We start from the raw sequence: 14427 nt of genomic DNA, 5'->3' as shown, positions 1-14427 counted from the left end.
TAAGAGTACGATCCCCTGGCGTTACGGACGTGGTAGGTGGATGCACTCTCTTGCTCGCGTTGATCAGATTCTAGCACCATCAACTTGGAGGAACAGGCCAGCGTGGGAATTCGGCGCAGCTCTGCCCTCCATCAGGGAGCTCAGCTGCTGCTTCTTAATAATCACTAAACACACCTGAGCTCCGTCTCAGAGAACTTAATTTAGATGCTCCCAGTTTGTTTTTAATTATGTCCTGCTTACATTAATTACATGCTCCCTCTTGAAAGTGTCCCTGTATTATTTTGTTGCACGATTTCGTCCTCTCCCTTAAGGACACGAATTCGGGCTGATCGGTAATAGAAATCAATCGGCATCATGTTTAACGGCTTTGTGAGTTTATTTTGATTCAATAATTCAGATTTTGACTTATCAAACATAGATAAAAGGCAAAAAAAAAAAGTGTAATGTTCCTTCAGACAGCAACTCTGGGTTTGGTTTTCTCTGAAAGTGAACGCCGTGTGAATTAAAGACTGATTTATAATGAAAAAGGTAGACAGAAGTCAGTCACTGACAGCACACATGGAGGATAAGCCTCAGTTCACCGTTGCCTAAAAGACTGACCGTGTGGAGAGCCACATCAGAGCAGATTCATTAAAAGTTGACGGGAAGAGCAAGGTGTGACAGGAAATGATGTTCGCGCAACGGGGGGAAGAAGTCGGCCGTAAAAGACAGACAAGCAAACTCAGGAAGTTCGAGGGGCTTGGCGGGGAGCGGACTGAGGCCGGAGTCAAGCCATCAATAGGCAGACATGTCCAGGAAATGAGCTTCAAGTGTCACGCTCCCAACGTCAAACCACGACGGAACAAGAGGCGGAATCAGAGGCTTCTTACCTTCACTGAGAGACGGACTAGACCTTTACGCAGGCGTCCATTTTTTAAATGAGTGCATGCAGAGGATATCGATCTTTCATTGGGCTAATAACGCAAAAGCTGATTTCTTGAATAAAAATTTTGCATCAACAGAGTAAAACATTCAGGTTAGTTTCAATAAAGCAAAACAGTTCAATTACTTTTTTAATTTTGTTTTGCCTTAGTATTTTTCACACAAATATTGTATCTGTGCTTTTAATCAAGTCATCCATGTGAGTACTTATTAATTAACAATCATGAGAATAGATCACCTTGTGCCAGGGTTGCCCTCACTGTACTTTAATTACTGAATAAGAAAAAGTCCTTTTCCACTATTATTTAAACTGAATGTAAAATCTCAGTATTTCCAGATTGTGTGATTAGTGTAAGAAAATCAGCTCCACAGAAACAGAGGGACCCCAGAATCACCTCCCACCCACAACCTATTCGCTTCATTTTCCCATAGTGTTTCTCTGCAGCTTGTTGCTTCAATACAGCCATTCATTGCAGATGAATAATGGCGAATGTGCAGCCCCATAATGCACTTCATTCTTCATCGGTCAGATCAATATAGAGCGGTAGGCCTTGACTGAATGGATGAGCGTGTGCGGGTTTAGTGGGATGATGCTGTCATTGCATGTTTGAATACATGTTAATTGACTGCATTGGATTTTCCTTTTCTTTTAAGCTCAACCTTGATGGAAATCATTGCTGTCGCCTTTTTTCTCAGCTGTTTGCGCCTAATAATTCCATTGAAAGGCGCGAAGTGTTGAGTTTCACCTTGCGATGAATAAGAGGTTAGATGGTCCGGAAGAAAAATGATAATCAATATTATACAGGTGGAGCTGTACTGTAACACAAATCGTACTTAGATCACCAAGAAATGTTTCGTGGTATAGTACACTGTTAAATCTTTTTCCAAGTTTAATATGGAGGAAACACCGATCTGCTGTTTGGTATTCTTCAATAAGCAACAACACCTCCGCAGCAAAGCCTGGCTGGTCATTTGTTCTCCCATGAGGCCATTACGCTTCCTGAAAGCTTAAGCAGCAGGCTGAAGTAACAAGCTGCTAATGAGCAGGAAAATGTAGGGGGCGGACACGGCTTAATGAAACTAAATACTTGACTAAAGCAAGCGTTAATGATCACAAAGGAAATGTATGGGCGCATTTTCACGCTAATGATCGAAGAGAACGGGTTTCATATTGAAACATCTTTTCAATGACTTTTCACTGTTTCTATATATATATATTTAATTTGGCCTAATGAAAAATACAACTATTGCAAAGAGACTAAATAAAAAAATAAGGCGATGCAATCACAAACTTTAATGTTGAAGTGTCGGCATGTATTTGTTATTCATCTGTAACTTTCAGCTGAGCCGTTTCCTGCCCGTATTAAGTTTGCTAACAAGTTTCATGTCGGTGTGACGTGAATTAATCTCCAGGTCGTAGTGCCACCATTCAAATAACGGCAACCATTAATTAAAGATAGTGACACTTGAACTTTTGCAGGAACAAGCTGACAAGCAGCCAAACTCTATTCCTCTTCACACATAATGAGACGCTGTGCAGCCACCAGAGGAGCATTTTCAATCCAAGTGAGGCTATTTGTACTCCGAAGAGTATTAACATCCATGTCAGCATATTGCAGATTGTATTTTCACAATGTTAGCCCATCATCACGCTCTTTACTTTTCTTTTTTGAGCATCTGAAAAAATAAATTGCTATGATATAACAGCACAGTGTAAAAAGACTTTAAATGAGTGTTTCAGACTGTGAAATTTGGCTTTACTATAAATAAACACCACGTATGAAAGGAATTTATATGTTTGATGGAAATTTGAAGTAAATACACCAAAAAGATATTTGGAGACGAGTCGGAGATTATAAGATTTTTTGACCATCTGTGATGAAAAAAGGAGATTTTGACTGACAGAGTACGTAATGATTCATGTGAGAAGTTCGGACTTGGAGTCATATAAGACACTGAAACTGACTGGTGTCCTAAATGTATTGTTAGAGGTTTGAAAAGCACATGTAGTAACTGTTGCCATACAGATGATGAATTTCGGATTTCAGCACGTCTATCAGAATGCAGTGTGTGAGCGGTGCAGAACGTGTGAAAGTGTGTAACAATTGAGACATTTGTGTAATCTTCCATTCATCCCTTCACCTTCTATTACACTTTATCTACTGCGACCAATCTTTACCTTTTACACCCAAAGTACAGAATCAACGGCTTTGGTTTGCATGGATTATTAAATCACAGCTAAAAATTCAGAGGTTTGTTATTCCTATGGACAGTGGAGAGATTTCTCTCTCTCTGAAGACGACACGCTCCGTGGAAGCTGGTGACACAGAACACACACACACACACAGACATATGACCCAGTGAGATCCTTGTTGCCCAGCAGGGAGGCTGCGAGAGGAGTTGATCTGTTCTCCTATGAATCCCAAAAATGCCAGTAGGTCAAAGCCAAGCGGCTTCCTGCATATAATAAGAGTACAGAGGTGAATACAGAGCGCAGCCGTGCAACGCATGTTAGACACAGAACCTGTGTCATAGAATGGTAATCCTGTGGTGTTACCTCTCAAACTCCATCCATTAAGTGTTTCTAAATATTATAAATTAGACTTTATTAATATGTTTCTGCATCATTTTACAAAGCATCGTCTTTTCAAGTTCTGAAATTTATTGGAGTGATTAAAAAAAAAAAACGACCAAGCCTGCTTAATAGGATTACATTTTAATAAACAAGTTTGGTGTCACCTAATTGCACTGTCGGGCCTGGTCTTTCTCTCACGCTGTTTTCTGCTCTTTCATGCAATCTGCAAGTCAAAGCACATGGGGAAATGTATCTGTTCTCCTCAACTGACAATGTGCTAAATGCCAAAGACCAATTAGCCTCCTGTGGCCGCCACTGCTGGGTCTTCCAGCAGAGCCTTAATTCCAATCAAGCTCTCTGCCTGACACCTTGTTCAGCCACAAGGCCAGCAGACAAAAGAGGATCCACCGAGCCGCACGTATAAAAAGTACAAAATGAGTGAAAATGTGTCACCAGTACATTTTTTTCCTCGTGGTACTTAAAGTATAATCTTTTCACAGGGGGAGCATGTCCCTGACATTCGTCGAAGCGGTCTCATCCAGACATCCTTCACATGAGGGTGATCTCTGAACTCCTCTGTGCTTAGATGTGATCAAAATCAAAAAATGTTCAGTTTTTTTTTTTTCTCATCTCATTCGTATTTGACACGTCTGAGCAGCCCTTCGTGATCTAAAAATATCTATCAGACAGGATGATAACCAGAAGATGATCCTCTGGAAAAGTTTCAGTTTTTTAGTTTGCAGTTTGCAATATTCCATTTCAATTTCTATCATATAAAATATATAAAAAAAAAACCTCAGTTGAACAATTTTTGCAATTTTTTTCCTACATTCTTCCTTCTTTTTTCATCCATCATCCGCTACAGCAGCAGGGCAAAGTTTCTTTGTGTGCAGCTCTCATGTTTAGTACGTCTGACAAACCCTGAACCAGGTCCTTGAGCACCGTCTATTCATGAAGGCGGAGGAGCTTGAGTCTCACTTCAAGTTGGTTCTCCTTCCTCAAGTACACGGTAGGTCAGGATCAGGTGGAAAAGTGGTCTGATCAGGTCAGTGCAGTCCATGATTGGCTGTAGCCACCAGCACCAAGGAGCTGCAACGCCAACTTTCACAGATGGTTCATTTGTAGATTCAGCATGGTTGCTGCTCACCTCTTCCAAGGTCTGGTTTTCTTGGACGCCCCAAGCTGACGTCGCCTTCCAACACTTTGAAAGCCCCTTCATGGCTGCTCCTGTCCTATTAGTGCCTGATCCCGTCCTGCACTTCAAAGTGGAATTCGACGACTCAGATGTAGGAATCGGGGCGGTGTTGTCCCAACGCAGTGCCAAGGACAATCGAGAACAGCTCCGTGCTCTGTGTGACTTAGTATGTTAGTATCTTGTGTCAATAACCCTAACTCTTTGTATTTTGATCTCTTCATGTAGTCGACGTCCTCATTTAGCTCCTCAGGCAACAATGACAAACGAGGAGTTCTTCAAGTAACAGAGTCTGAATCACAGCACTGCAGAGGCTGCTGGGATCACTGAAGAGACAGAAGAAGTTCAGCCAGCCTCTTGTCCACAGAGGATCTGTTCACAGTTCTGAAGGAGCTTTAGTCAAACTTCTTAATTGTCTGCAGGTTTACCAAGGTCACTGATGCTGCTTTGAATGAAAAGAACCATTTTTCCTCCTTGCATTCACATTGAATTGTGAGAAAGGATATAAAAAAAAAAACCTGAAATAATAAATCATCATGAAATCATTTCTGAAGAGTCTGTGAAACTCGACAAGACACAAGCTTCAAGTCTGAGGATATATTCACATCATTTGTGTTGAACATGGCAGAAATCTGAGATGGGTGCTTGCTGCTTTCATACTGAAAGACCCATACACAAAATGACATTGACTATAAAACATAACTTTTGAAAAATAGTTTCTAGCAACATACGCATCCAGTCAGAGATGGATTTAACTCATGTCAAGTCAAGTCGAGTCAATCGTTATTGCAGGATCATTTGTAAGATCAATACTTTGGCATTTCAGCTGTATTCATTAAAAATTCATTGCGGCCGCTGTCTTTAATTACCAAATTCACATAAGTTAGTGACACAACCGAGAAAAAGGAACAGAACAGAGTGCAGCAGAAAAGCCACTAATACAGCATGTAAGTATTTTGATGCTCGCACTTGCAGCATAATGAAACCATAAACTCGAGTCTGATTGGAGGACGGGGTGCAACTGTCGGCCCGATCATTGCCGTGATTGACAGAATAAATCAGACAGCGAGCATGTGTCTGCCCCTTAAACTTTAATGAAGGTAATGAATGGACATGAGCAAATGATCCTGCCCCTCTTGCTGTCATGGCTCTCCGCTCGCACACACTCCTTCATCTCCATGAGGGAAATTCACCGCCGCTCCGCTCGCACTCCATCCATAATCAAGGCGCTGCCCGGGGGATGCCATGCACATATCAAATATGTGGACAGATATGTTAATGGCAGTGTCAAAGTTTTATTATTATTCTTTCTTTTCCTGAATTGCCTTTTCTGCAACAAAATATCTCAGATCATCATAAATATTGCTCATTTATTCATGCTATATTTCTTAGCGTCATGGGAAAACATAAGGGTACAAAGTGTTACTGTTTCCAGGGTAACTACCAGAACATTATTAAAGCAAGATCTTTATCTAATTAGTCGTATCTGTAATTAAATCTTTTGAACATTAGACGAAGGCTCCTATTAACATAATTCAAGTTAATGACCCCCGAGAACAACAGTGAGGCATCATTTTATTCCGAATTTGGAAAATTAACCAAACTTCCACTTGCAGATTTTTTGGACTGGTGCGGACTTTCAGGGAAGTTTTCTAAAGAACAGTAACAGTAAGGGCCACACTAATGAGCTGGTTCCGTATTTCTCTGAACACTGAATGCCACGTCTCAGATGGGGACCCTGTAGTCTGGTTTGCATTGCAAAAATGACTTTTTGGGGACGGAGTAGCCTTCCAAGACCGCTAGTCCACAACACGGACACGGAGCATTGCCATGCAAACAGTTTGTGCCCTTCACGTTTAACCTTTTGATTTGACGCCTGGAAGCTTGTAAAAATGGATGCTTGTTTATTTGCAAGTGAAATCGAGTTAGATTTACACAGGACGTCACAGGAATATTTGTGGGCTTTTTGTGTTAACCACACATTTTTGTGGGTTTTAAAGATCTCGTCTAATTAGCCGTCTCACAGATGGAGTTTTGATGCGCTGCTTCGGAGATACAGCGAGGTCACGTGAACGGGTCTCATTGTGGAGAAGCCTGACAAGTCATTTTCACAGCGAAGGGCGAAGAGTGTCAGGACTACAGGAACATTTGTGTTCTTAAATCATAAATGGCACTTTTATTTCGAGCTTAGCCATATGTTATATGTATAAGCAGGACACGTCCGGCAGACAGTGAAGGACGTGAAGCTGAGCCGGGACCATCAATATGAGAGCCAAGCTCCTCTGCGGTCAGCTGGACATGATTTAGCAGGACAGAGACACCATGATCAATATGTTAAAGATATTTCAATGTTTCAGGTTTACTAATGAGGTGAAAGGGCACTTTTGATCACCTGCAGGCACAAATTTAACAATAACTGAAGTAATTCTAAATATTAGCATCGCTAATTTAGCATTTGCAAAGCTATAAAGTCAATAGAGTGAGAGCAGGTATTATTGAACAACCAGTGAGATTTATGACTCATATTTATCTGCAGGACAAGAACTGTCCATGTCCATACCTTTTGAAGTCTTCCCTGGCCTGCTTCTGTTGTTGTAGCACTACGTGTTGTTTTCTGTTTTACCCGATTTGATCCTCCTCTGATTAGATCAAGGTAAAACTGATTGTAACTACATGTAGTTTCAGGCCTGTGGGTCCACATTTAAACAGCCTTGACACATCGAATGGCCCCGAGCGACTGCAGATTTTGCCGTCTCAAAGGTTTATTACTTGCTAGTCACTACGCAATATGAATTTCTCAAACTTTTTAAGTTTTACAATAACATCGTCTCTTTCCACTGAATTATATTTGCTCCAAAGAATTCCATGTAAGAATCCCAGTTTTATCTTAAATGTCATCCACTCGCTCCGCCAGTGGCTCAAGAAAGCCAAAATGAAGCCAAGGAGAAAAACTACTAAATCAACGTTCTGTAAAAAAGAGCAGTCAAAATAGTGTATCATCATGATCTCCACGTCTCTCGCTCCCCCTGTCTCTCTCACTCGACGTCTTTTTAATGTCTCAGGTATATTTATATTAACTGAGGCTTGTCTGTCGTCACATGTAATTACTGGAGGAGTTTGCTGATCCCAAAATAATTAGTGAGCTCATTTAATTTCAGTCTGCCAGCAGCTGTTTTCCTGCACTTCAGCATTAAATTGTTATAGATTTTGTTTCAATATGCAGCTTCTTTTAATTAATAAAACCAAATATATCTGAATGATTAATGTAAATACAGAACAGCATGAATATTTTGGTAATTTTTTGGTCTAAATGGTATTCACAATAAAACGCTAATTTATGAAATCATGATTTACTGGAGTAAAACTTGATGATACAGCAGATGACTAGAAATTAACTCATATTCTTTGACAATAATGTGCTTTATACCTGAATATGAATAGCAGGACTCATATAAATGTATTCAATATACAGTGAGGTGACTCACAGAGGCTCTGGGAGGCGGGCGCCACATTTCAGCATTATTAAAATGTCTGTGCGTCTGTAGTCTGTGGCGCTGCGAAACTATGTCACAATCATATCGTGGTCATTAATGGTATTGTAGAATTATTCCCCGTCGTTGTTTATCACCAGGAAGTGCTTTAGGAGCTGCTGTCATCTCAAACTTGCCATGAGTGAACTTTTGAATTTAAGTTTTAGATGAGAGAGCCGGGCAGAAAAGAAAGCATCAGTCTTCACCAGGCCATTAAATATTTACAACTTCTCCAGCTCTCCCGCATCTGCAAGCATTCGCAGTCACAAAATATGTGAAATTGTTGCATTTTTCAGAAGATATTTAGCTCCAAAACAAGACATTACAGCAGTTCAGAACAGATGAGGGTCTGAGACCTGTGGATCGGGGATTATTGTCTCCTCAGCCACAAGGGCTTCACGCTCATGTTGCCCCTGACAGTGGCGAGCCAGACAGCGGCAATTATTCACCATAAAGCAACGCAGCGCTGGCTGGGAGTAAATTACCGAGAGAGCCTCGGCCAATTACGTCTTGTAATGGTGAGACAAATCTCATTTGACACTGAAACACCCTTGCATTGAACGGACCAATAATGAGCAAAAGCCAACGTTCCTGCAGAACAGGAGGAGGAAACACTCATCTCTGCAATGCATCCTGCTAATTAAACATTGCATAAAGAAAGGTTTTTAATATAAATATAACCCGCTCACCCGGACTGTAGTTCCATCAGCTTAATGGTATTTTTCAATTATTCAGATTGGAGCCATTATGATCCAGAGTCGTTTACACTGAGGGTCAGAGGATGGAAAATCCACCAGGTAGATTTTTGTTTGACCGGATACCCTTGGGGTTGGAATTCAGGGAGTTCAGGCCGCCTTGCCCTGCCTGTCATTGGGAAAAAGCGCCGCACACAAATGAAAACATCCCCCAAGCACACACAAGTCCTAACGAGCACTAATAATCCCACATCCACCCCGCGATCATCACACTCTCCCCCGGAGGGCCACAGGCTGGCTTCAACTTTCACTTCACATGATAATTATTTGTTAAAGTTTAATTCCCAGCATTTATATGTATATATACAGTATCCACATAATTCTGTATGTTTTCATGCAGAATATCATAAAAAAGGAAAACAAACTTTATTTTTTTTTTCTCCAGCTCCTGTTGAAGATCCAGCCATTCTCATAACATTTGCATCCAATGCAAACAGTAATATAAGGTAGAAAATAAATGAGGAACCTTTCCCTTCCTCAGAGGGCAAAGGAGGACGCGTCTCACAGCTCTCTGTATTTGGAAATCTCATATTGAATAATGTTATGTTAATTTAAGGCGAGCGCGTGTGACTGCAGGCTCGGTGTAAGATTAGAAACTGTAAGTCAGCGGCAGGAAAATAAACACTACAAAAGAACAGGTCTTTGCAAATAAATAAAAATAAAGAGGCCATTAAATAAGAAGATGGAGATATAACAGTTTGAATGATTCATTTGCATGTCTTTCTGTCCAGTTTTGCTTCCACTTGGTGAACTTCCATCAAAGTTTTATGAGAAGAAATTTCAGTTAAGAGCTTCCTGAAACGTCAAACAGCCGCAGTCCCTCTGGGGACGAGTTGATGTGGATTATAATGGAGCCATTAGCAACTGTGGTCCTGTACATCCTAATATATATCCTTTTTTTAAAAAAAAAAAAAAAAAAGGTTTTTAATTATTTACTTTTGTTTGTCAGCAATATTGGAAAACAGAGACAGCTCCTTTTTTCTACCCATGTTGAACTAATGTTTGACTAAACGCTGTATTACTAGACGCAATGATTGTTGACCCAAGCTTTTTTCCTTTTCTTTAAATTAGAATCTGACGGAGCAGTGTTTGTGCATCTGGGAAGTAGGTTAGTAGTTGGACAGGTGTCTTTTACTGGGTCACATGACTTAACAACAAGTGACATGAAAACATCCTGACAGTGTTCAGAAGGTAGAAAAGCTTTTTATCAAATGGGGATAAAATGATGCTCGGAAAGTCCCCACTTTGGTTGCATTCAGATGCATTTTCTCCACATAAAGACAAAACTAGGGAGTTTTTTTTTTTTACTTAGCCAGGTCTTAGTTGTGATCTTAGAAAAGGTTTTCAATTAAAAAAAAAAACAAAAACAAAAACTGAGAAAAACCGGCCAAAACTTTGAAACTTGAAACTTTGTAAAAATGATCTATAAAACAATAAACACATGTGTTTTTTTTCATTTCCAGTAAAACCACTGATGAAATGATTTGATCGTCCTGTGCCGTTTCCACGAGAACTACCTGAGAACAACGCAAGACAAAAGTCTGCCGCAGATATTTCCCTTTCCCGCCTGCTGTATTTCATAAAGCGCCCATTTATCTGAGAAACGGCTCTTTGGTGAGCGTCTCCGAGTCGCCGCGGTGCTCGATAGTGTTGTTCAGTAAATATATGGCATAATTAGCTCGGTTCAACCGGAGCGCGAGGCGATACGGATGACACCCGGGAGCCTCGCCCCTCCGCTTTCCTCACCCAGAAAGAGGCTGTGTTGAATGATTCAGGGCTGTCAGCAGATACGGCACGCTCAGTCTTTTTTAATAAGCCCTGAGCTTAACGCCACTGTTCACTTTCACTCAGTTATGGTGCTGATTCTGTCATAACCGGTCGTTTGTTGCTCAGCAGAGATTTTCCAGTGCATGCGAGGGACAAATAAATGAGAATCATGCATATTTTAAGCCTCCAAACTTGAAGGGAGCTGTGGATTTTTTTTTACGTAAGAAATACAACTGTTTCCACCCTCACTCATCTTTAAAGTCTGGAGCAGCTGCGTTGCTGAGTTATTCATGGCCGTCTGTCTTTATAATAACTCATTTTGGCATTATTTATCCGCTACAAAACGATGATGCCAGTGCTTTGTGGCTGTTCAGTCGTTTGCGCCCCGCTGCTTCATCAACACTTCCGCCCGGCAGCATTACCTCCGGAGGAATCTGAGACGACAGGAGACGTTATTTCAGGAGCAGTCACTGTCTGCTAAGATGAACTGTGAACGGCTAAAGATAGGGATTCTATTTTAGAAGCTGGAGATATTAAAGATACATATGAAGCAGGCAGCTGAGAAGACAAGAATGATGGCGCGCTCATTCACAGCGAAGCTGACTGTAAAACAACTTCAGTGAAACATGCAGAGCTTTCTTTCAACCAGCAACCTTGAACTGTACTCAAAATATCACTTTCTATTCAATCACAAGCATTTTTAGTATAAAAGTACCTTAAATGTTCTACTTATTTGCAGCAATGTGAGTATTTGTGGTTTATTTCTGCTGCTGGTGTCCAGCAGTGTAAAAGTCCATGTTTAAGCAAATGTAAGCGAGCAGCTAATTGGTCCAGCGTTTGCTTTGCGCCATTAACTCACTGATTCATTATGTAAGCACATCAAAACGCCTCGGGAATCAGAATCATCCAGGAAATGTGCGGCAACGAGCCAAGAAGAGAAGGACGCGCCGGGCTACTGTAACGTTTGGCTACCTGACAAAAAAGATGTTAATGATATGTAAAATCCAGAGAGGGACGGATGACTCAGTTGTTTAACCGTGAAGAGGATCAGGTTTGGAACAAGCTCTCTAATCATGTGTGACAGGGAATTAATTTGACTTCAAGCAGATTGTAATGGGCTTGGAGCTATTACTCTGCTAATTTAGAAATATGCTTCATGTTGAATCATATCTAATTACCTTTCCTATTCATCACTTGTTGATTTTTTATTTTTTATTTTTTTAGTATTTTTGTGTGTGTGAGTGTGTGTGTGTGTCATTGTGAGGGTGGCCACCCAAAAGGGGGTTAAAGGATTCCATGAAATCTGATTAGGCTGCCACTCACTTGGGCAACAAGGGAGACTGAAAGAGGAAATCTAGAATGAAGACAAATAACAGGAGCTCCTCTTCAAATGTCAGCGCAAAGCTTATGCTGCGCTGCTGCGAAATACAATAAATGAAAGGCCTTGTTATAGAAACGCTGCTGGCAGGATGGGAAGTAATGCATGTACTCATATACCGGGATATGTGTGTGTGTCTGTGTATGTATATATATATATATATATATATATATATATATATATATATATATATATATATATATATATATATATATATATATTTATGTACATACTGCTCTCAGGAAGAGACTGGAAGAAAAAGTTGTGCCTCCTCTGCATCGAGAGGAGCCAGCGGAGGTGATCTGGACATCTGATTAGGACGCCGGTCGCTTCTAATTGCCAGTTTTCCTGGTCCAGCTGAGAGAAGGCCCTGAGGTCAGGGAGAAATGGCGTCTCCTGTCTGGTCTGGGAGCTGCCTGGGTTCCCCCAGAAGAGATGCAGGCGAGAGGAGCGTCTGGGTTTCTGCCACCGTGACCTCGAGTGGACTCACGGATGTTGGAGTCGTTCATATCTGTTGGTCACTTCTCATCGCCGATGGTGAGAATAGATCTTCTGCTGTGGTTATTATCTCAACTTGTCATCCCAGTTTCTTGTCTATGCTAACAATCAATCCAACAGCGTCCAGGTAATAATTAGCACTCTGTTGTGTCTCGCCATTAGCACACACACACACACACGTTTTTTTTTTTTTTCATTTATTCATGTAGATGTTGAGTCACTGCTTGGATTAAAAAGCAGTTTTTTCAGCACTGCCAAGGAAGACAGAACAAAAAAAGAATGAATGAAATGAGTGCATCTGATGTATCTGATACTGTTTTAAAAAAAAACAAACAAAAAAAAAACGTCTGAACTATTCTGGTGGTGAATGATTTATCTGATCTCGCCGTGTGCTTTCTGCACTAATAGAGCTCAGGTGTATATATATATATATATATATATATATATATATATATATATATATATACGTCAGCTCAAGTGAGATGAATTCACTCTCCTGTCTGCAACAGGATTCGGAGCAAGTTGCTAAACTGATTGATTACCTCTATCTCATTGGTGTCAGATGAATGATGAGCATCTAGAAATGAAAACCACCACAAGAAGACACGGGACAACCTCGTTTTCCTTTTTTTTTTTTTTCCCCCAGGAGCTGCCTTTGATATGAAGACACCAGTGTGATTTTAATTGTGCACGTAACCTTCTTTGTCCTGCTTGCTGGCAAAGTTACAACCGCTGTCTCTCCTCGGTGATGATTTCATGAGGTAATACGGTCTGCTAATGGATGGATCGATCGCGTAACGACAGAAGATGCATATTAATGGCGCTGTGACGCGAGCGTCCGTGAGTCCAGTTTAGGCTTTGAGAGCTACAGTCGCTCTAATGATGTGAGGGAAATGACATCAGGGGTCACTTGACAAGCCCGGTAATGAGTACAACGCTCAGTCCAAATCCAGGAACATGCTCCCCAAACTCCAGCCTTTGAACCCGACTGCCGTGACGTCCGAGTCGGCAGAATGCTAATTGGGCTCTGACGTACCGAACAGCATCCTCCGAGGGGGGGGGGAAGCAGAAAGGTTGAGGAGGAAACAAAAGAAAGAAAAGAAAAAAAACCTGTGCTGTGTGCTGCGAATCTAAGTTTGACAAGTCTGTTTCAAAAAAGGCACGCTGAATTCATAATTCAAATAGGAATTTTTGTTTTGAACAGATTCTCAAAGCTCTGATTGTTATCTTTCATCCAGCGCTTAATGATTTTGTGAGAAAGGAGAGAAAACGCTGAAATTCTATCCACCTAACAAGGTACGCTGGACTGCTGTCAGCCCTCTCCACTCACTGCACTCTGCAGATGAAGACCAGGAGAAAGAGACAAAAAAATGCATAAAAACACACACACACACACACAAACACACACACGGAACATTCTGCCGCAATGTCACATTTTCACCATTCACATTCTTCACTCCCAACACAAATAAATAAAGTCTGTATGATTCAAAGGAGAAACATTATTTCATAATTCGTCAATATGAAAAGGCTAAAAAGATGACAGATAATGTTACAGGATGAGGCCGTGATACTCAGAGCAAAGTGCTCCCTGAGCGCCGTCGCTGGTTCCAGCCTCGTGTGGTTTTCGGCTTTCATCTGCTTTATGCTGAACATGTTTTCATGATATTGAACCCATTCGTCTGATGATCTTCACATGCAGTTGATGTTACTCTATTATCTTGAAGTGGCTGAAAGCAACTGCAATATTAATGAGCTAAACAAAGTCTTACATCCTGCCATGATATGGCCAACTCTACAGAACACCAACG

Source organism: Salarias fasciatus, chromosome 9, assembly GCF_902148845.1.
Source record: "Salarias fasciatus chromosome 9, fSalaFa1.1, whole genome shotgun sequence".
NCBI classification, from domain to species: Eukaryota; Metazoa; Chordata; class Actinopteri; order Blenniiformes; family Blenniidae; genus Salarias; species Salarias fasciatus.
Note: the sequence above shows the minus strand (reverse complement) of the source record.